Raw genomic sequence first — 23,758 nt, forward strand, 5'->3', positions numbered from 1 at the left:
AACAACATTCCTATTGCTTTACTTTGTGTAGGGCTATTTTGTAGCAATTAGAAGGGAGCAGTCAGTTTTCACCAGTTAATTTAAGTCATGTCAGTGATATGGACCTGGCTGTACTTATGTCATTCTCCCTGCTTAATAAGCCAGAGTATACATTTTAATGCACCTTTCCAGAGATGAAAGCCTCTGAGGTCAGGGCACTTGGGCTGACTCACTGACTAGCATGTATAGTGGTCCTTCGGAAGCGAATAGCCAGTGATTACACACATTGTGTGACAAATTATTATTGTTTATCATTCAGTACATCTAGGGTATTTGCATCAATGACACTTCCTTACCTGTGACAGAATGTCTGTCAGGAGCCAAAACCTGAAGTGTTCTGGGGAGGTCAAAAGTAAATCACTTCCTGGAAGCATTTATCCTGGAATCTGAACCAGCCCACTATCTCTGTGTGTTTCCAGGTCAAAGCCCCAGCTGAAAAACAAACTGCTTTGTGTTCATGAATTATTTATTGCTGTCATTAGGAGCACCTCAAAGTGACCTGCTTACTGGAAAGAAAGAAGATGCTCCTTACATTAGATGAAGTGTGTCAGAAGTAGGTCGCTCAAAGTGGACATTTATTTTAGAAGTACATAATTCAACACCACCTTATACAGATTAGTGCTTTGGCATATATTCCATACATAGCCACCAGCTTGAACATTAGCAACTATCAAAGACTTTTAAGAGATTAAATACTAAACCCAAAACTAACCAGAACAAGGCCCAATCCCCAGGCAGCCTCTGAACCCGAGAGCCTTCAGAAGCCTTGGAAAGTTTTTCCTACCATACACTCCCTTCTTTATCCTGTAGGATTTAAAACCCTCCTACTAAAAAGAGAAGAGCTAATGAAATCTAAGGGATGCGATCCATGGCAACTGGTTGGTGGGCACATCTATACCTAACTAAAATTTTAAAGCTTCAGGTTGAAAATGACTCTGTGCATGAAAAAGAGCAACTCTAGACACCATCATCCAGGAGACAAAAAGCCCTGGTAGGATAAACGTCAGCATTGCTACTGTACGGAGTGTTGTTTGTTCCTTCTTTCACAATATTTTGAGATAAGGCCCATGTTCCCTTGTGTTACAGCTATTTACTGCTATGCAGGGCTGAGGCACACTCACCAAAAAGCAGAAACTGGCTCTACCTGTAGATTTCCTATCTCCTTTCAACTCCTTTCCCTGCTGAACGATGGCTTGCCACCACCTCTCCTGAGTCCCGGAGCACCTGCGTAGTGCCATCAGCACTGGGGAGCCATGTCCCGCTCTGCCCACCCCCAGCTGCGGGGCTCTCGGATCAGTAAGACACCAACAGCAATGAAGAAGCTGCTGTTGCTGGGATAACTTTGATATTCAAATATACGATAGCACTTTATCAATAAAGACTGACTACCAAGTGGCGAGCACTGCGCGTGGCGGGGTGGCCCTGCCCGGTGTTGGCAGTGGCGGCTGCAGGGGCCTCCACGAGGAGAGGCCAGGGCTGCCCTGCACCAGGCATGGCCAGTTCCAACGGCCCCACCGCAGGGCAGGGCTGAGCCCAGAGGCGACACTGCTGGCACCTCTGGGGAAGCGTATGAAGGGTGAAACGCCAGTGAGGACCTAAGGGGACAAACAGCGTGAGAAACAGCTGGCTAGGGGTCTGGCTGCAACCCAAGGTTAACTTGCCACGTAGGCTCCGAGTATGTTCACATCACTGGACATTGTTTTAGAAATTGGTTGAGCTTGTATCCTCCTGCTCTTCTTGAGAGACATGGTTTTTTTCTGAATAACAAAGTACAGGTCACTGAGAGCCATGACCTTTTCAGCTGGGCCCTAAGCTTCGGGGTTGTTTGAATGGAGATGTAAGCTGGAGAGGAAACCAAAAAAGCCTGGACTGGTCCAACTTACAGCCTGACTCTGAAAGGAAGCAAAGGAAGAAACTTTTGTGTTCAGCACTAGCTAAGAAATAGGGGAATAATAGTTATTAAAAGATACAATTAGGAGTACCAGTTCAAAAATTTACATTTGGATCTTGCTTGTGCTTAGGGCTTTGTGCAAATTGCTTGATAAATAAATACATCTAAAATAAATAAATCTGTGTTAGTGAAAGGCAATCCTATTGCTAGTTTCCCTCTTTAAGGGAACAATATGCCAAGTGTTTCATGTTGAATACCCATTGGGCTTAAAAGCAGGGGTTTTTTTTATATTTTCCTGGTTTTAAAAAAAATAGCATTAGGAATATAGGAATAATTCAGGCAGAGATAAAATGGGATGTAAAAATCTTTCTTGATTATAGCCTTCCAGAGTGGTGGCAGCAGGGAAAGAAAATGCAAGTGATTTTTAATCTCTCTTACTTAAGCCAGGACATTAATAAGATGTGGCTGTAACATAAGAAAGAGGAAAAAGTGGCTTATATCTACACAAAAAACCCTTCTTGTAGCTTTCAGTTAAGCATGTTCTCCTGCTCTCAGTAGCAGCCCAAACATTTGTGCAGTAGTCACAGAAGAAAAATAAGATACTGGAGTAGGTTCAACATATTGAGGTAATCCCCAGAGTTTTTAATTCCCCATCATTCTCTTCCCTCCAGATGCTACTCAGGATTTTACAAAATTAAGTTACATAAAAATGCTTTCATTCCTATGAAATAGGAATTTCATTTCATCCTATTCAGACAACCTAATAGCTGTACAGATTACTGTACCCCACATTGCACAGGAAACCATTTCAAAAAAAAAAAAAAAGACAAAAAGAAGGAAAAAATACATGCCAGTAGATTTACATTTGCGGTAGATTTGTATCTGCTGCTGTAGTAAACTGAAGTGTCACTGGTAGAAGCGGAATTTAGATAAAATACCTTGTTATAAAATGTGTATCATACCCATTTACAACAGGAAAAACTTAATAAAACCAAGACTGAAAAAAATTATTATTCATTGAAAAGAAGCCACATGATGAGATGTGTAAAGGTAATCTTGATGTGAATGCAGTTATCTTCTATGGGATAATTTAAATTGAATTCTTTTCATAGAAGACCCATTAACTAGGTATAACAAAACCCATAATTAATCTGAAAACAAGAACGCAACATTAAGTTTCCCAGCACCTCAAGTTTTCTAATGAAGGAAACATTTCCTGCTGTCTTTTGTCAGAAGAGAAATCTAATAAAGTTTTATTAAAATGTACAGTAACAGAACAGATAGGTTTAAAGTCCAGCCTCTGTATAGCGTAATGAGGTTTTGGCTCATAAAAATGCTTAGACTTTCATTAAAGAGATCAATGAACCCAAAAGAAAATTAGTTTAGCAAAAATATACGTGCAAGTCCTGCAGAATACCATTTAACTGAAAATGTAGTTTGTAAGCTTCAGTATGAACCAGGGCATCTTTCACAATGGAATATAAATGAAGGAAGTGCCATGGTAACAGACTAATAAGACTAACAAACCTGAGGTCTTTGACAAAGGACTAAAGCGCAGCCCTGAAGTTAGCAATAAACTTCAAGTGAAACATATTTGAGCAAGCTCAGCAAAGAGAGAAACGTGGAGTGTGAGGAAAGGCAGAGGGCTGCACAGCCACGGCATCACCAGAAGGTGCAATGGAGGGTGATGGAGGGAGGATATTGCTTCCACATAGGGATGCCCTGCACAGAGCCAACAATTATATCTGAACTCTTCTACATACTCAGTTCTTAGACAGACATATCTGTTTTAAACTAGCTATACACCACTGTATTGCTCCATAACAAAATATATAGCCCATATCATAAGGAGACATACTAAAAAATGAATCAAGTCTAGGACCTGGAAATGTTTGTATTTTCCTTCTAGTTGCAATGATATATAAAAATTGCCTTTAAAGTTTCCTAGGCAATAAACATAAATGTTTAGTAATAAATATTACTAAGCAAGTAATAACTGTCATGCTGTAACAGCTAGGAGTCCCTCATGGATCCAAATATGCTTTCATCTCAAGACTCACTGCAAATTTCTGAGGTCGCTAAGTATCTCTCTTACTCTTCCTACTAAAGGAACCTCAGCTGTCCTCAGACTGTTTTCCCCACTCCAGAAGTATCTGGCAATAAAACTGAGTTATTATTTAGCTTCTATTACACTCTTTGGAACTAAGGAGTGCAATATGTGTTTATGCACACACATACAGAGAAATATAGTTATCAGATTCCTTCAGGTTTTCATTGAACTGGTTTTACCTGTTCACTTGATTTTCATTTAATGGTCCAACTGATATAAATACACCTTTCCAAATACCTTGCTGGGGTGCCCCCTGCTCCCCCCAAAGTAAAATAAACATGATCAGCTAAAATCTAGGTCTGTTTTATATGCAGTGCTTGCATGATCATTGATGATAGCCACTCTTAAGTTATCAAACATGATTAATAATCTCCAAAAGGAATAACATTGCACAAAACCCCCTTTAGAATGGCCATGTGTTAAATAAAGTGATCTGATAAGCAAATACAATTCCTGAAAGCCAAACATTGCTGAGGAAACTAACTAAACATAAGCCTAACCTAGGCAGACAAGTTTAGGATATTACCAAGCAGCACCAAGAAAACATTGGCCTTTCAGCTATATTTCATTTCTAACCCATCCACTGTAGCCCCTTTTCAAAACTACAGGCAATAGTTTTTAAAAGTTGCAACACCAAAACAAAAGTTTTCAGTGGATAATATCATATGCTGCAGTGTAACCAAATATTTGTTGAAGCTCCCAGTCTTGGTACATGTTATCTAGACCAATAAAGGGTGGGCAAATAGCTTCAAATACTCTGATACTCTTCCAGCTATCAGTAAGACTTACAAATACAATTAGTTTCCTTCTGATCATAGCAAGATTTGAGAGACATGTACACATAGTCATAAAAAACAAGGGGAGCTGGCATCCATGACAGGTAACTGCTAAAAAAAAAAAAAAGATTACTCCTATTCAAACTGCTCACATAAAGTTCACGTGGCTTGAGAGATAACAGATATACTGAGCAAAAAGGTTTCCACCTAGAAGAGTGAGAGCACGAGGCTTTGGAATAGCTGTGCTCAGGGTTCCAGCCCCAGTGGTGCGCAACAAGCTCCTGTCTGGCATTAGTCAAGCAGATCTCAGCAGAGAATTTGCAATCTTTGAGGACGAACTACATTCAAAAGATTGCATGAAGCCCCCGAGTTGCACCTGGCCTGCATGACATATGGCTCTTCAGCTGTGTTCCACTAAGCCACTTCGTTGGGCTGCTGCGCTCTCTGGATAAAGTGTTTGGTTGGCCCTGTTCCCTCAATCATAAACAACAGAAACATCAGCCATAAAGTCACCTGCTCCTGCCTCTCTGCAAACCAGGCAGCCATCTGGGACACTCTGCTAGGAACCGTCCACAGCCAAGAGGAGCAGGAGGCTCGGGGGAACTGAGCTCCTGGAGCATAGCTGTTGGTGGGACCATCAGTAGGCCACTGGGAAGAAAGGTGGGTACAGAGGGGAAAGCGAGCAAGCCAGAGGCACTACACTGTGGAGAGGCTGAAAAACTAGAGGAAGGTGCAGGTAAAGAAAGCAGTCCTGGCCTAGGATAATATGGTCAGCACCATTCTCTCCCCATGCAACCCCAATTCTCTGCTAGACAAATCATCAGTCTGTCATCCGTTGTCTGGGAAAGGGAGTTTGTCACAGCTGGTTAGGAGTGACTACTCATCAGTATTAACTGCCAACTCCTAACTGGTTTCATCCAGTAAGACAGAACTGAGGGGATGACTACTGTCCATAAAGATCTATGGAAAGGGGACAATCAAAAAGGGAGAAGAGTCAAAAATAGATTCAAGATTAGTAGGTTTAATCTGGAAGCAAATAACAATAGCCAAAGAACCTGTGGGAAGATGTACATGTGATCAAGTAGCATGAACTTCTGAATAGCACCAGATGTAAGGGCTGCTTACAAGGGCAGGTGATTATGTTTCAGGGCTTGGAAGATCCCTTCCAGTGGGACAGAGGGTCAGGAGAAAGCTTGCCTTCCCCCATATCAATAGTACTCTCACTGTCTGCAAGACAACTAGATTTCTCCAGGGATTTCCAAACTAGATACTCAAAGTATTAATTTTAAGAACATTTTTACTCATCAAAAACATTTTTTGATAAAAACAGATCAGTTCAAAACAAGACAATCCCATGCTTGGAAAAACTGCTTGTTGTACAACCAGTAATTGATGTAACTTTTATAGTTGTCTTATTTTTTTGCTACACTAAAGAGTAAGCAGACTGCCTAAATATTAGCTTTGGGCTAATACTTCCATATTAAAGAGTATATTGTATTTTAAAATGTCAATTAAGTAGTTTGTTAAAAGACTGTATTTTTCCTAGAGTTTTTAAAAGCCTAAATTTATCCTTAATTTATAGAAATGAAAAAGTGTAAATCTTTCTTAGCTTTGTAAGCACTAACGAAATTACTTTAATTTAGGTTTTCCTACAGCATGTACCTCTGCAGCAATATATGCCATAGTACAACGAAAGCAAGAACATTTCCATAACAACAGTGATTGTGCTACAGATTAGTATGTCTAATTTAACAAAGCAGTGGTCAACTGGGCACCCAATGGAAAAAAAAAGGCTTAAGTTACAGATGAACTATTTAGGAGTCTAGAACAACATGTTAAGTGATCAATAATACAACAGATACTCTGCTTATTCTACTGATTAAGAGCACAGGCAGCTATTAATCCAACTTTGAAGCTAGATTCTAGTATGTTTTAGTTTTAAACCAGGAGTATGAAAAAAATGGAAGGGCAACACAGAGTTATTATATACAATGTTTTGTGGGAAATTGGTTTTTGGAAGCAGAGTTACATAAATTTGCTACAGTGCTGCGAGACACATTATTCCACTCTCTGGTACACAGAATAGCAGGATAAAGCAGTCAGGAGAATGCTACAGTTTGAGATATACCCCAAAACCAACAATATGTACTCTATTACTTGTTAAAAATTAAAAAAAAAAAAAACCAACCAAACAAACAAAAAAAAACCAAAAACAAACCTAGAGGGTTATGGCTATCTACTCACAGAGATTCAGAACTTTAGAAACTTCAAGTCCCTGTTATTTTGCTCTCTAGTTCACTGCAATCTAGGATCAAATACAGATTAACCCTAAAAACCAGGGAGGAGAGATTTTTTTTTTTCCCCATCAAATATTTTTTTTACCCCCTTAACCTCTCCCTCTCATTAAGTATTTCCCCATGACACAACACAGAATCTCCCACTACATTTATTAAGGTCCATCTAGGAACACATGCTATGTACTTGGGTTTTTTGAGACCTCCAGAACAACATTTCACATACTGAGAGCTTGGATTTGCCCCCCCTTAAAAGCCAAGTAAATAAATTGAGACACATTTGACCTAAACAGCACAGGACACCCAACGCAGCTGCCAGGACTGGCTCCATATGCACAGGCTGCTGATACCTAGGGAGGGCTGAGACCAAAGGTGCGGGTGCATCCAGAGCACCCTCAGGCACCCTCCCTTGAGGCCACTCAGAGGCTCATTAGCGCTCAGGGCTTTGCTACAGGGCAGGCTCTGCACTTACCTCGCAGCACCCAGGCAGGCCACAGCACGGTTACCCACCAGCCCACAGCACCCTGCGAGGGGAGACGCCATGCGACTCAGTGCCTTCACCCTGCCCTCAGGCAGGAGGTCGCTTACCTTTCACAGCGATTTTCCCCTCGTGGCTCTGCCCTCTCTCCAGCTCCCACACTGCCAGGCAGCACAGCACCACCCCGCACACCAGAGCTCCCTCTTTTCAGTGGGGCAGCTGAGCCACATAAAGGCCAATTAACTCCTGTCCCCCCATAGGAAGGGAACGAGGCCCCCTTTCACCTGAAAGCTATCATCACATCAACAGGCAGCTGTGTTCTGCCTTGTAGCCCCTCGTCCCCAGTGCAGCCCTGCAGGCATCTCCCCAGGAAAAGCCCAGAGGCACCCAAACATAAGGGGCTGTATTAAGCTGAAAGGAGAGAAGGAGGCTCATAACCAAGCTCAGCTGCTCTCTGCACCCTGGCAGGCAGGACCCTGCTTCCACACCTGATTCCCATTACTCAGCAGCAGCCAGGGGCAACCCCAAGGATGGCTCCCAGCCCAGCTTCACCTGCCCCAGGCTCCTCTCAGTGCCCCGAGGCACCCAGCAGTGCCCTCTGCCAGTCCCCTGAAAGGGGTCCAGCTCACCCTGGGCCACCCTCAAACAGCTACACTGGCAGTGGTATAGAGTCCAAACGACTGAAGGGAAAGGGGGGAAAAGATTGTTTTAACCTCAGCAAATTGATGAATGAATATTTTGTATTGCATCTACATCTTCTGTAAATGGATGCACCAAGGTGATAAAGCAGGCAAGCAGCAAGAATAGAAACATCTTTCACAAAATCTGGACAGCAAAATAACTCACTCAAGGCAAATTTTATTATTATTAATTAAAATGAATGCCCAAAAATGGTGGGGGTAGGGGGATTGGCATGATAGATTGTCATCTCTCAAGAGAACAGAAGACTATTGCTTGGTTCAATACACACGGCAGGAGAATTTTATTCAAATTGATTAACTGATATCTTCCAAGTAGCTTAAGGTTTGCATCTCTAACCACTTAAGTCAATAGGATTTTTGACATTGATTGTAGCAACCACAGGAATCTGCTTTACAGACTTGCTCGCTGCACATCTGTAAAACACTGTAGTTCTCAACATTCATTTATTTGACCTGACATTCCCCATGTGACATTTTCCATTTACTCCTGGAGAAAAACCGTCTAAAAATTCTCAGACAAAACAACACAGGACTTCCTAGTATATACCCTTTGGGCTGAAAATCTCCCTGTAAAATCTTAATACAGTCAATGAAAAATTAGTACTGAAGGGGATTTTAAGACATGACCAAAAACATTCTCCTGCCCCAAGGAAGGATTAACTGCTCCTTGATATTGCTGACAGATGCTTATTGCACTTGTTCTTTAAAAGTACCAGTGGCAGAAATGCCATACTTCCACATTGAATCTGTGCTATGTTTCACTTCCCCAATTTTTAACCTATCTAACTGAAATCTTCTTTGCCACCTTACTTTTGTCTTATCTGTTGGGTTATTCAGGTTACTCCCTTCCTTTCCAGAGTGGCCTTCTGTTCCTTTCCCTGGACAAAGGAGATGTGGCTGTCTCTTTGTAGAATAACTAACGCCACACTCTTATACCTCATGTTATCTACATCCCTGGTCTTTCTCTTTACTTTCCATCTGACTCTCTCCACGTGGTCCAACTCCTGCTTGATATGCGGTGAATGGAAAAATGGAAACAGTTTCCTAGCCTAGATCTTATCAATTATCTCTGCACCCTGAAGCAATACAGCCCAGTCTCCCTTGACATACTTCTAACACAAGCCAATAAAGCCTGTTGCAAAGTATCCTATACATAGGGAAATGGAGCCCAAAAAGGCAGTGGGAGTCAAGACAGATACAATTTTTTATAATTTTGTTACAAGGCAAAACTACTAAAAATATTTTTCTGAATACATCTAAGTAACAACGAGGTGTAACACTACATTTCATATACCCTAGCAAGCACTCCTGGATTTAAATGCTTATATACAGCAATCTTGGATTCTAAGCACTCAGGCCTTATGCACAGTGAGTACCTTTGCCTTTGCCTGTCATTATTCTTCCCGCCTGATTTGTATGGTGCACCTGAGCAACAAAGCATGGTCAAGAATTGGTTTGGCTTCAGAGTGAGGAATTAGAGAATAAATACATTGAGTATGAAATCTAAAAATAAAAAGCATCTTCTAGTCTAAGAAGAAAAAAAAAAGGTTATACGTGGTTGATGCTGAAAGACAGAGAGATGCAAAAAGAAATGCCTAGAACAACTGAATGACAAGATGGATAAGGTAACATAATATATGATAGTAAGCAGAGCATGTTTTTTGCTATTTTTTTCAGTCCAGAACAGGGAGGAAAATGCAGGTATTACCCTCTGTGCCTTTCATATCATGCAGCCTACAAGTTTTATTATGATATTTCATTATGACCTACCCTACCACCACTGAATATAGCATACTACTTTTCTGAAAAATACATGTATATATTCCTGTCAGCTACCAACTTCAAAGCTTCCAATTGCAGAAATGTGAATCCATCTGGATAAAAGAAAAAATAAATGTGAACCTGCAGAGGAAGAAGTATTAAAATTCTTTGTTACCTGTGTGCTTACATTGATCTCTTCTAGTTTCCCCTTCAGAGGTTTTAATAAATAGTATTCCACCAAGTAGACTTCCAAGCTCAGGCTGCATGCTAGTAGGAATCTATGCCTACCCTTAGGACTTCCTAGAGAGAGATTGCTAAGATTGATGTAGACACCTTCCAAAGTAGATACTTAATAGTATAAATGATAAATGAAGACTATTATATAACCACATCAACCCTTGGAATATAAATTGTGGATTTATCTATGGATTGGATGCAGCATCACCTTTTTTCACTTTCTTCTTAAATGCAATCCTAGTTTGTAATAATTTTTTGCAGGCTGTACCTTGTAATCCAGGTGTAGTTCATACTGAAGGAGGGGGAAGCCAGATTCAGAGGGGAAATGTGTCATCATTACAGTCAGCCATCCTGCAATAAAGCATCCCTCTTCCACACCAGTCATTCCTACTCTCTAAATCAGCATACACTATGAAACCTCAGAATAAAGCAATGTCATTATCTTATTCTTTCTGTAGGTTCTGTAACATGTGATCAGTTTTGTGCACCGACGCAAGGAGCGGGAATGAGCAGAGCCTGCACATTCACAGGTCAATCAATGCATGAGATCACTTTCTTGCATTCTTGACATGGCAACTGTGCATTTTCATTTATGATGATGGCACATTCAGTGACGGTGCAGCATGTATTAACTTATATTTCCAGTCAAGGCTCAGTGAACAATTAACAACCTTGCAATGATACTATAGTTCAGTAATTCATGCAGTTTCAAACACCTCAAACCATCTGTGTTCAGAAACATTAAAGCTCTGGTATTAAAAGTGTTCTTATCAGCAGTTAGTTAATCCCATGATAAATCTGAGCAGTGAACTTAATAGTTTAGAAACAGAGTCAAAAGAAGCAATATACAATTTTTATTTCAACACATTTCTCTAATTGTTAATTGGACCTTCCTGGACCATGAAGATAATTAGGTTATTTTTTCCTCTCATTTTGTGATATCTCCACTTTTGCCTACACTGTGCATGGGAGAACACAATGTTCCAGCTGAGGGAAAAAACACTGAAGGATGGTAATTAGAGAAAATAGCAATGCAGAGTTGTGACCCACATCACGAACATTAACTTGTACTCAGTGAAGAGATCCCACTAGAAACAACCAATTAATGACTGTATGAGAAGTGCCTTAAGTTATTCTGCTTCTTGAAAAGGTACAAGCTACTAAGCAGGGTAAAGTGCTTGCTGGCAAACTGAAAATGGAATTTGCAGACAGGTCCCCACTCAAACCTCACATCAAGTTTGACATTTACAATTTTAATATGTTTGTACACTGAGAGCATGCAGAGGAGAAAAGCTGTTCCAGGTACAGACAGCATGTCTGGTTTAGAACGCAAAGCAGCTCTTATTTCTTGTTTCCTTAAAGTGAGGAATATGCATTTCATTATATGAGTGTTTGAGGTAATGATATCTATATATATTTTTTAAGATATGTGTATGTATTTTAAGATGTCTGTATATATTTTTAACAGACACAAAAGTGTTGCTTGGCAGTGTGAGTATTAGACCCTTACTTGGGAGACTGTGTTTATTCCTGACCCTCTGTTGGCTTATGAGTTTATTTATCACCCCTAACATCTTTCTGTAAACTTGTGCCCCAAAACTAAGAAAGATGGTATAGTTTTGTCTACTTAGTAGTTCCTCAACTCCAGAAAGTTCAGCTTCAGCTATCTTATACCCACACATATAAATCTCAAAACTTTGCTCAAGCTATGATGGCCAATGGCATCCTAAAGAGTAGCTAGGACTCCAGGCCTGAGCAGAAATCTCTCCAGATTTTGTTTTGTTCATGTGAAAGTCAGGCAGCAACTAATTGTTAACTCTTCTTTTTCAGTATTAGCCAGCTAAAATGCTCACAGACAGCACTACCTCTCCTCCAGCCCAAGACTGGTGGAGGCAGTGGAGGGAGGTGCACGCAGAGTACAATTTCACACCAGAAGAATCTGTCTTCAGCAGAAATCTTACAGACTAATTTTGCATTATAAACATGATCAGGAAGACTCCTCAGCAATTTACTGTGGAGACAGAAGACGTTAATGTTGGAATGGTAGCTGCTATTTGCACTTTACTGAGTAACTTCAATGTTACACGGAGGGAAAAAAAAGTTTTGAGTTTGAGAGTTTTGAGAAAATATGCATAAAAAAGCCAGCAAGAAACTGGTTTAATACTAACATGTAACCCTAGCAATTCTCCATCTCCGTAATCACCTCCCTGGTTCTAGTGAGTCTTTAAAAATTAGTTTAGAAGCTTGGGAACCATGGTGTCCTGTCAGCCCTTAAAAACAAAAGTTCACATTTCCATCAGCCAGAGAGTGCTCCACCAGGGAAATCCAACAGAAAATGTGTCTGTGGAAAACAATCCACTGGCATTTTACCTCTTTGCAAAGCTCTCAGTTACATACCCCACAAAACACAGGTACTGGGTCATTCCTGTACATGTGGTTTTTAGAGCTGACTAATAAAAACGACAGTCAGCATAAGGTTCTGACTGAGAAGAACTATCCCCCATCAGTGGCAGGCCTGAATTCAGTGGGAATGCTTGTAAAGAAAAGGACTACCCAATGTTGTATTCAGTGCTGTAAGGTAGAATCTAGGTGATACACACATGATTTTATCTTCTAAAACTTCTTACCTTTAAGGAGATTTCATGAAAAATTCCTAAAAGTATTTTATTCATCCATTAGGGTAGAAGAGACTAGACATATACCTACTAAAAGAGAAAATGGACTGTAAAATAGATATGCTTTTAAAAATTATTTTTCAAAGCGACAAGTAGCTTTCATAGTTTTAACAAAGGAAATGCATTGTGGAAGCAACACTTTACAGAGTAAAAAAAAAAAAAATTAGCATGTCATATGATAGTTATCCTGAGTCACACATTTATGATCTTACATGACACTGACATACTAACTAGGAGAAACATGTGCTAATTTAATACAACTTAGAAGAAATGTCTTGATAATTAACAAATAACATTTCTTACAGTCTATCAGGACCAGCAATGACAAATTTACTTCACATGTTTTTTTTCTAAATAACGTGTTATAGCATCTATAATCCCTTTAAACTGAATTGGTCTGCATCTATAGAGATAAAAGAAAAAAAAAGAACAATATGGAAATATAGTAAAGATTTCATTCAGCTTTCCCTGAAGGCTTCCAAGCAGTTTCAATTATAGTTGTGTCAAACTTAACACTCTAATGGTCCATATATGCATGCTATTTCATATATTTATACTCTGTGAAATTACTGGTAGAAAAGAAGGACTGAATTAAAAAATTCCTAGCAAACCTTGACTGAAGGCAAGCTTTAGATCAATTATACATCAATTATAATTTTATTATTGTAGCTATTACTGATACAAGATGTTCATGTGTCTAAATAAAACCCTCTCATTGGTGCAATTTTCCAAGTTGTAAAGGCACTCCGGGGTGCCACCACATAAAAGATAGGATGTAGAAGTTGTGAGATTTTTAGCTGTGCTTAAATACTCTTAGTGAGAGTTTTAAAATCTACTAAATGCCTCCTTTCATTTTTAGGTGCTTAAATACTTTTAAGACTTGCATATGGCCCCAGCTTCAGGTGATCTTCAGTTCAAGCCAAATCCATATACTTTGCATTTTCTAGTGTTTGGTTTTAGCCCTTCAGAGATCCTGCTTAACTAATAGCGAAGTGTATTCAGTAGGTCTTTACATCCAGAACACAGGGTAAATCATTTCCAAAACCTACTGGCAGACACATGGGAGATGACAGGAGAAGAATTTAATTGTATAGTGATAGGTCCTGTAGAAAATCCATAGACTGATAGAAAGAGCAAGCCTAATTAGCGGGAATAGGTGAGACTGATAGAAAGAGCAAGCCTAATTAGCAGGAATAAGTGATGACATAGGTCTATGCAGCTACTAGAATTAGTACAATATATGCACAGTTAACTGTTTTATATTTACATAGGTCACTTACATACTATACAGACTTGGTGTTCACTTCGTTAATGTTTGAATTAAAATTTAAAACATTTGGGGTTCATAAGTCAGAGCACTTAGAAACATGAAATATTTGGTGCTATTGGTTTGCAGGGTGCTCAATTCTTCAGTGAGAGATATCTCAAAATACTGAAAGATGGATGTTTTGAAAACATCACAGAGAATATTTGACAATGAGATACTGATTTTTATCAGCTCTATAATACACTATGCTCACTGTATCAAAATAGGGAAAAAAAAGTCTCTTTTCATGTCAAATTATGATTCAGCTTTTGTCAACATATTAGCAATTAGGTTAGAGAAGCATATTGGTATTAGTATTTTGTGGAACTAAAATGCACTATATTTATCAGCTTCAGTGCTTTAAATTAAATATTGACAAGAAAAGATGGAGAAAAATTATTTGTTGTCCCATCTGCCACTCAAAATGTCAAGACTGAGCAATGCCATTTTCTAGTCTTTCCTGATATGTGAGCATCATCTGATGTTGTTTATTTTTGCTTTGTGATGGCATTAAGAAAGAACAGTCCAAACCATAAAGGTCAAGTTGTTCCTTCTGGTTTGTCAAGCTGTTTAATCCTCTTCCAATGGATTTGGATTTTGGGAGACATGTGGATGACAGCAGTTTTAAGAAAACTGAAAACGAGTTCTGACATTGAAAAGCTTTTGGAGAAAACAAAATTTATTGATCATAGGACAACAAAGAAAGTCATGTTATAAAAAGCTACTAAGGATTTATATAATGCTACATTTGTCATCATATGTTACTAGCAGTTAGCAAGGTTGAGTATGGCAATAGGCACATTAACAAAATGGCTGGATTCAATTTAAACAAAGTGTCTATAAATTTACCCTGCTTTGAGAAATGGCCCTTTTACTCTTCGGCAGGAACACAACTTTGCATTAGTTCAAATGGTAGCTGATGGTGCTTTTGAATCCAAGGTTTAAATTACAGTCTGATAATAATGACCGTGTGTGATCCATTCAACGATTATAACGGGATTATAATCCATACGTGGTGGAATGATATTATACAGACTATACATAGTTGATACTTGTATTTATTAAAGGATCATGCCCACCTTTATTTCTGTATGAACAAAACTCACCGAGCCCCTTGCAGGCAGGAACTGCAAAGAAAACTATTTTACATTTACTTTCTACCTGTGTGACATCTGATACAAAGCTTAAGAGAGGCACTTAGCCCAAGAAGAATCTTCTCCTGAGGTTTGGTCATTATCGGTTTGGAGTAAGAAAATTCTGTCTTTCAGTGGTTGACTGATTTTTTTTAAACTAAGTTTTACTTATTAGAAACTGCTTAAAACTTAGAGCTGTTAAGACAGGTGCCACTGAGTTGGAAAGGCTAGCTGTAACTGTCCCATAAATTCAGGACACGTATATCGATTACAGAACTCTGCAAGTTATCCATATTGTTGTATTGTGGGGATAAATACACATATATCTGCAAAATAGCATTAGGAGAGCCAGTTATTGCTAGCAGCAAACGTTTAATGACAAAAGAGTATGACTTCTGTAGGCTCAGCCTTACATACTCATTTGCAGATGTTAATGAGGTGGAAAATTAAAAAAGACAACAGTATGTGGGACTTGCTAATTCCAGCCACTCAAGTAACTTATTTTACTTGTCTAGATGCTCCTGATTTAAATCATAGAAAGTGTGAAAGTGTAAATTATCAAAATTTGTTTTCACTTGGGGCTGTTTGGCTCATCTGTGAAGAAGTACAAGTTAATTATTTTTATTCTATTAGAACAATATCGCTAATGAGATGTGAGCAGGAGAGAAGGGGCATGCAGCTGAAGTTATTGTCAGATTCTCTGCTGGTAGTGCTATTTAACTTGTTCTTGACAATAAAATAGCAAATAGATCCATATAAGTTAAGAAGTCAAATTACAGTTTCTCTCAGCCCACTTTGCATAATAAATAACATGTTCACCATAAAGTCCAAAATTACATATCAAAAAGAGCAACAGATCTGTGTTGACTAAGTACCTGCAACAACAGAAATTAGACATTAAAAAAAAAAAAGCATATTTGTATCTCAATACTATAATCACTTCTCAATTAATTTATAGAATCGGGACCTTGGCTGAGCAGTCATTAGCTCAGTGTAGAGGCATGCATTTTGTCACCGTTAGCCAAGTGACTAGATAACAAGACATCTTTTCTCTCTTCAGCTAGGTCTTAGAGGCTTATACACCCTTTTTTTCCATCTTCTGGGCAGTGGCAGAAACAGTCATTATCACCATTCACAGAAGCACGTATCACTGGAAGAGCCGCACATGCCACAAGTGCCATACGTACCTCTGTGCTACAGCTTCTGAATTCCAGTCCTGAGCCCAATACAAAATCCAGTGAAGTCAAGGAAATTACTTTTACCAACTCTCATGGGCTCAGCTGCTTCATGGCTTGACTTTCAAAATTCACAACTGCATCTGATCTCTTGTACTAGGCTCATCTTTGTTGGTGACCGAAACAAGGCAATTGCAGACTGTTCTGTTTAATTTGCATGTTTGCTTTCAAATGTGTACATAGGTCTCAGTGTTCAAATGCTGCTCAACAGTTCCTATTGGTTTAGACACTGGGTCATGAGAGCAGAACTGAAGGGACTAAAATGGATGCAAAATACTGTGTTCACCCTTTATATACATATTTTTCTTTTTTTTTTTTTTCCTTTAAAACCCTGCAAGTTAAAGAAAGAAAAAGTGCATGTGACATTTTCCATTGACATTGTAGTCTTTCCAAGTCCTACAGATATGGTAGGACTTTAATGACACAGTTACTGTTTTTTGCCTTCCAAGCAATCATGATCTCAGTGGAAGCGACAGCAAGAGGTGCTCCCACTGAAACCGTGTCTCAAGAGATATAGCTTTAACAGAACAAACTCAATGCACCTTTGACACAATGAAAACACTATTAACAGTAACTAAAATGTAATCATAAAAGCAGTTTCTTTTCAAAAGCAAAATCCTTGGTATTTACAATTTAAACAAAGAGAAAATATCTTTGATGCTTTACATTGACATTGTGTTCCTCCTCCCTGAAGCCCTGCAGATACAATGTGACTCTAATGGCACAGCTGCTGTTTTTCTTTTCTAAGAAATTTTGATCTCAACAGAAGTGACACTAAGAGATGCTCCCACTGAAATCGTGTCTCTGGGGATAGGAATTTCATGGAATCAGATCAAAATGTTGGTTTTGGCACACAACATTATTTCCTCTGTCAAATCTCAAATTTCTGCCACAAACTCTTGACAGTAAAAAATATTCCTGACAAAAAAAAAAAAAATCAACCAGGACAACTATCAAACAGCCATTTTCTCCCTTAATAGATCTAAAAGAACGTGGCATTATTTGATGAAACTTAAACACCACTTTGGACCACTAAAAACAATACTGTCAATGGGAATGAGCTCAAACAACTTCAATCTGAAATTTTACAAGTCAAAAAACTTAAAAGCAACTGGAAGATGCATATTAAGTTGGAACTATTAGGCAAATTTACATTGCTATGGTCACCGTCGATCCTCATTTTATGACATGCGGCTTTACTGAAAACTTAGCGTTTTACCTTTCTTGCAAAAAAAAACCAAAAAAAAAACTTCTTTTGGCACTAGCCTTCTGTCAGATCTGCCAGATTTTGTTATGCAATTTAACCTTAGCAATTCCATGTTTTCTATGGCAGTACAGTTTACAAGAACAAGCAATGTAACATAAATGAAATGCTGCATGTTACATTTTTTTTAAATTATGAATAGAACCAATCTTACTGCAATAACAATAATAAAACAAAACTAGTAAAATTGGAGAACTTATAAATACTGTCATTTCTGACATGCAAAAGATGACTCAGAAAATAAAATCTTAATCTCCTCAAATAAATGGGAGCTTAGCTGTTGACTTTTATGTGAATGGTATTTCATGCAAAGAGCAATAAATGTGTATTTTCTTGAGTGTTTGAGAATGACAGCAGTAACAAAGGTTCTCAGTGGCATCTCTTCTGGATAGTTACCACCCAAATAAAGGGAGCAAGAAAATAAACCACTAACAAGACTGTTGGTATTGTTACCAGTCTGCTGTCTCTTGTATTAATTGGAGAGGATTAGAGTTCTCATGTGTTCTAATCTACAATAATTCATTCACACTATTTGTGTTCAGTTAAACAAATTAAAAATTAAAAAAAAAAAAGGGAGAAAGAACATCACAGGTGCCTATCAGGAAAAGGAAAAGAAATAAAATGCCTTTCTTTTAACCCTTCTACACGCACCCAGATGCAAATCTGAGAGGAACAGTCATGATGCTACATAAGGACTTTATGATCCTCCAAACTCTAAGGCCAAGAAGACACTGGGGTACTCGTGGATGTTGGCATCCAATTGCTCTGCCCTCAGCCTGACTGCCCACAGCACCAGCATGCAATTCCTATTAAGAGGGTCTATTCACTACACTCACCCTTGCTCCGTCACATCCCCTCCCACTTTCTAACATGTTGATTGCTAGGATGATAATCAGAATCTTTGTACTTTTCCATGTGTAAAATTCCTCAGGATCGCATTTTCAAAGAGGCCTCAGACTGATTGCTAACATTTCATCAGCAGCTTTCATGTCTGAAACTCTGTACACACAAAATTCTTCCCATATTTGTACAGATTGAAAGAGCTTACATCAATCAAGCAGTAAAGGAGCTCTCTGAACTGTGTGCTCCAACAGCATCAGTTGTTTGAAGTCCACGAAAGAGCTATGTCATGTTCTTTGCTGTTGAGCACTGCGTGGGAATTCATTGTCCTCTATTTTTTCATGCAAAAGTTTGATAGTAAAAACTGGAAAAATACTCCGTAGAGTGCTCAAAAAGTAGACTGCCAGCAGCACTGGAACAGAGATGAGTTCATTTTTGCATTTCTTTTTCCTCAACTTCCAATCCTCTTCCAACCTTTCTACTTATTTTCTTCAAAATTTTTTTATGTTCTTTTATACTTACTATAATGCACTTTTACATTTACATTTGAAAATTGTCTTTGTGTACTGTCTAAGAATTGATTTTGTAAATCAAAACAGAGTCCTTGGAAGGATCTCATTAATGAACATGCTTTTGGTAATAACTTTCAACGTTTATACCTTGTTTTTATTTTATGTTAAAGAATGTGTAAATGTACATAAAATAAATCTAAATTTCCATAATAAAATATCTGTGTTTTGGAGGGAACAAAAGATGAAAACACATACAAATGTTTGTTGTATTACTCTGGAGAAATGACATTTTAAAGCACGGATAATATGATACAGTCAACGAACAATACCTTATCTACTGATCATCAGACACAAATCTCAAGATGCCTCTTTGGCTTCAACCCAGAATCGTGTGTCCAGAAAGTGACAAAACAAAGAGTCTTTTGTGCTTCAAGTACCAGATGAGTTGTACTGTACAAATGCTGGACTCCCTTCCAAGCCTCCACAGGTGGCGAAACGGAATTGCAAGCAAACAATTGTCCTGTGGTAAGGCTTCTCTTTTAGTCTGCACCCAAATATTTCCTTATTTTTAACATGCTCAATGATTTAGGCTATTTCATACCATAATTTTTAATGAGTTATTTTTAAAAGAAATTATTTTAATCATAAAATATGCTACTTTATAAGCTGGACTAAGGAAGAGAAGGAATCTTTCCGTTCATTTCTCATGAATACTTTTGGACTAAGAGGGAGCGTGAACAACAGTTCAGTGTTGCCCCTAGGCAAAAATGGGTCTACCTTGGCCCTAGCCAAACAGATCCATTTAATGTTAACTAGCTATTGAACCTAAGTAGATACAGCATGTCCTTACATTCAGAAGCATATTTGTTATTAGGTTTTGTCATTTAGCCTCTAATTAAAACAGAAACCCCATTTGTCCTCCCAACAGAAAAGAGAGTACAGCAGGGAAGGCAAGTTCCTGTAAACAACTGTCTGTCAGGAGCACGGGCTGGGGCTGGCTTTTGTCCCTCCTGTGCTGGATAGCTCAGCCTCCAGCAGGAGATTGCTGGAGCTACTGGGTGCCTTCCCCCTGTGCCAGGCCCGGAGTTAGCACGTGAAGGGCTTGATCCTAGATGAGACTGTGAAAAACAACTGTGTTCAGTCTTCTTTAAAATGTTAGGTACCTTCAGCTAAGGATAGCACAGGAGAAAATGAACGGCATAGAGAACTGCATATAAATTCATAGCAAAGAAGAAGAGGAGTCCAATTTACTTATTTAATTATTTCAGCAATTATTGGTTCCGTGTTTAATTCACAACTGCATCGTAAGTTATACAAATGGGTACACTCTCCTGAAAGGTGCCATTCCCCGAACAAGGATGTATAAGATATAAGTTGGAGTAGTGTTGTTTCTTGTTATATACGATATTACTTAGTTCCACTGCACATCAGTGATGCTTTACAGATAGGTCTTATGTATCAGCACTGTGTGTTTGAACAAACAAAGACATGTTTGCAGAATAGGCTTTCAGTTTGTGGTGGGATCTAGATGCATTGCTTTGGTAACATCAATGAGGACAGCTTTCACGAGTAATATATTATTGTATTAAATCCACAGAAAGCCTAAAAAGTCATGTACAAGCAGTACTGAATCAGCATTACTTCAGAACAGAAACAGAATACCAATTAGCAGTGCAGCAGACAGATACAACATGACAAATGCTTGAGACAAAAATGTCACAAAAAAAATCATGTTTCCTCTCTTTATAAAATGTTCTTTGTCTCTGTCGTGGGCTTCTTCCCTCCTGCAGTGTTCCTAAAATAGTGAACTGAGACAGAAGGGAGAAACGCATTAGTTGACTGTGAGGAGGGAAAAAACCTGTACATATATAAGCATTTAGTATATCCAAAAATGGTTGCAAGTTATTGTGGATGTAAAGGAAATTATCAGGCTTGTATTCAGGAATGAAGCAGACAAAATGTACTGAAGTCGTACTCTAAGTTACTAGTCCTAAGAAAGACCAAATCTTTCTTGACTTTTGCACTCAGCGTAACAGATAAGGTTTCTTTTTCTTGCCACAGGCTAAAGTTGTTGCTAACATAGCAAAGTGGCACTGAGAGTCAGTCTGTCATGAAACAGACTAGTACCTTGTGCTGGGCTAGATCCAGCAAAGCATTCAGCAGGTGTTTAACTTCAAATATAGTCTTAAATATTTGTTGTAGTGAGGCCTCTGCAAATAGTCCTAATAAAATCAATGGAACTGATAGACAAATAAGGAATTACTTGCACATCGTACTCAGAAGTATCAGAAACTGGCTGAGAAACATTCCATATTAAATAAAGGTATTCCTTTCACAAAGTCTTTAACGTAGTTTGGACAAGCCCTTGCTCATTATCACTAACAGAGAAGAAAGCCACTAAGGCCTGGTAGAAATAAACTGAAAGGTATTTGGCTTCTCTCTTCTGACTTCCATACCAGCCACTTGAACCATCTACAAGGTTGTCCTGACAAAATTTCCAGCTATTTTTGCTATCAGCATAGATGCACAGTGTGAAGCTTATCCACATCAAACAGCCTCCTTCAGAGTTTACCAGCCATGCATTTTAATGTGTTTCTGTCTTTCTAATCAGCTTGGCTGATCTCTGTTTTTACTGCCTCTCACATGTATATGTACACATTATACTGCTGGTGGTTTATTGAATTTATGAAATTTCTTTACCCTGCTGGACTAGCTGATGACTTTTCTACTGATAATTTAACTGTGGTAAGTAAGTTTCATCCATCATTTCCTTATTTATCTCTGGAAGAGAAAGCAATAGTCACAGGGTCTTTGAAAAAAGGTTTGTGACCTGACCTAGGCCTTCAATGAAAACTAATAATGAATTGATAATAACAGGGTTCTGCTTAGGAGTATGAGACCTGTCATAATGTGGGCTGGAAAGAAAGTTCCATTAAACAGCTTGCCAATGGTGCAATATTGGTCGAGCTGATTGTTTCTCCTCCAGGAGTTATAAATCAACAGCACGTGCCCAGATTCATGAAGAAAGTTTAAATCGTTCTCTTTCAAGAGAGATTATTCAAAGAATTTTTGTTATTGTTGAATTTTCATACATTATTTAATAATTTTATTTATATTAATTCTTATTATCAAACAATAAGGAATTACCAATTCATATTCTTTGTATTACAGCCTGTAAAATCACATAATGAAAAGGTAGATCTAGAAAGAAATAAATTGTTGTTTCCATCCTCCACAGAGAATAATATCCAGATCCAAACATATGCTATTTTACCTGATTGTAAAAATAAGCTGTAGTTTTAAAAATTTCCTCTGACATTTTTCATTATTAGTTTTCAAAAGGCATATTGGGTTTCTATTTTACATGCATATAAATAGAACACCTCTTTTCCAGCAATGAAAAATATCTTCAAAATAATACAAAATTAATCCTCAATGGTACTTTCATGAATCACATGAAACTGCATGCATATAACAATATTTTCTGGGATGTCAGAATCTCATTTTGAATGCAAGGCAAGACACTGAAGCAAACTCTGTCTCCCTGCAGCACGAGACTGATCCTTCAGAAGAACCTCAGCCTTGAACACGGCAACTACCAAGAATACAAATATTTTTCTAGCTCTACCTATACAACAACAAAAACAGTAAAACTTTCAGCTTGAAAAGCCTCAAACAAAGCAACAGTCACAATAATATTCTGTAATCCTTTGCACAGTAATTCACTGAAAGGCTTATAAAACAGTTATTCATGAAAGAGAAAGAACAAATAGTAAATGAAGCTAAGGTACTTTTTTGGGGCAAGGCCAACACAAACCTCCTGCCTTGGGGGCTGACCTATCCAGACTTCATGTTTCAAGTTAATCAACTAATACACTTGGAGGCACAAGAATGCAGAATTTGAATATGCCTTCAATTCCAATTCTTCCTAGTACTGAAGGCAGTACCATCCTAAAGTCCTAATTTAGAGCAATCACAATTTATATAGTCTATCTTGAGATTGGACTTGTTGATTTAACCACACTGTTACTATTAATGAACAAGTCACGAACTGATTAATTCCTGTAATTTCCTGTATGAATGATATATTTATTCATCAGTAATTTACACACAGTTTTGCCTGTGTCAGGTGTTGTCTTTTCACTTAAACAGTTCTTTCTCCTCCTTGGTGTTTCTCCTGTTCACTGTTTCTCTTGTACCTTAAATCACATTTAATTAAATTAATTTTAAATAAATAAAGTCATTACATTAAATCCCCTTAAAATGAGCAAATATATCCTATCTCAGCTCTCACTTCTTTTTTATTGAACTAAACCAACCAAACAGAGAGTTGCTAGTCTCACAGTAATTTGTACTTGTAGCCTTTTCCTGAATGTTAGTTTTAATTTATCTTCCTGTGTCTTGAAGGACCAGAAATGAACTAAACTTTTTACAGATAAAGCAAGACCATTACTACACAATGGTAGTATAGCTTTCTTACTGCTCTTGTGTACTCGTATTAGTCAG

The sequence above is a fragment of the Platalea leucorodia genome (genome assembly GCF_965183815.1).
Source record: "Platalea leucorodia genome assembly, chromosome: 8".
Lineage (NCBI taxonomy): Eukaryota > Metazoa > Chordata > Aves > Pelecaniformes > Threskiornithidae > Platalea > Platalea leucorodia.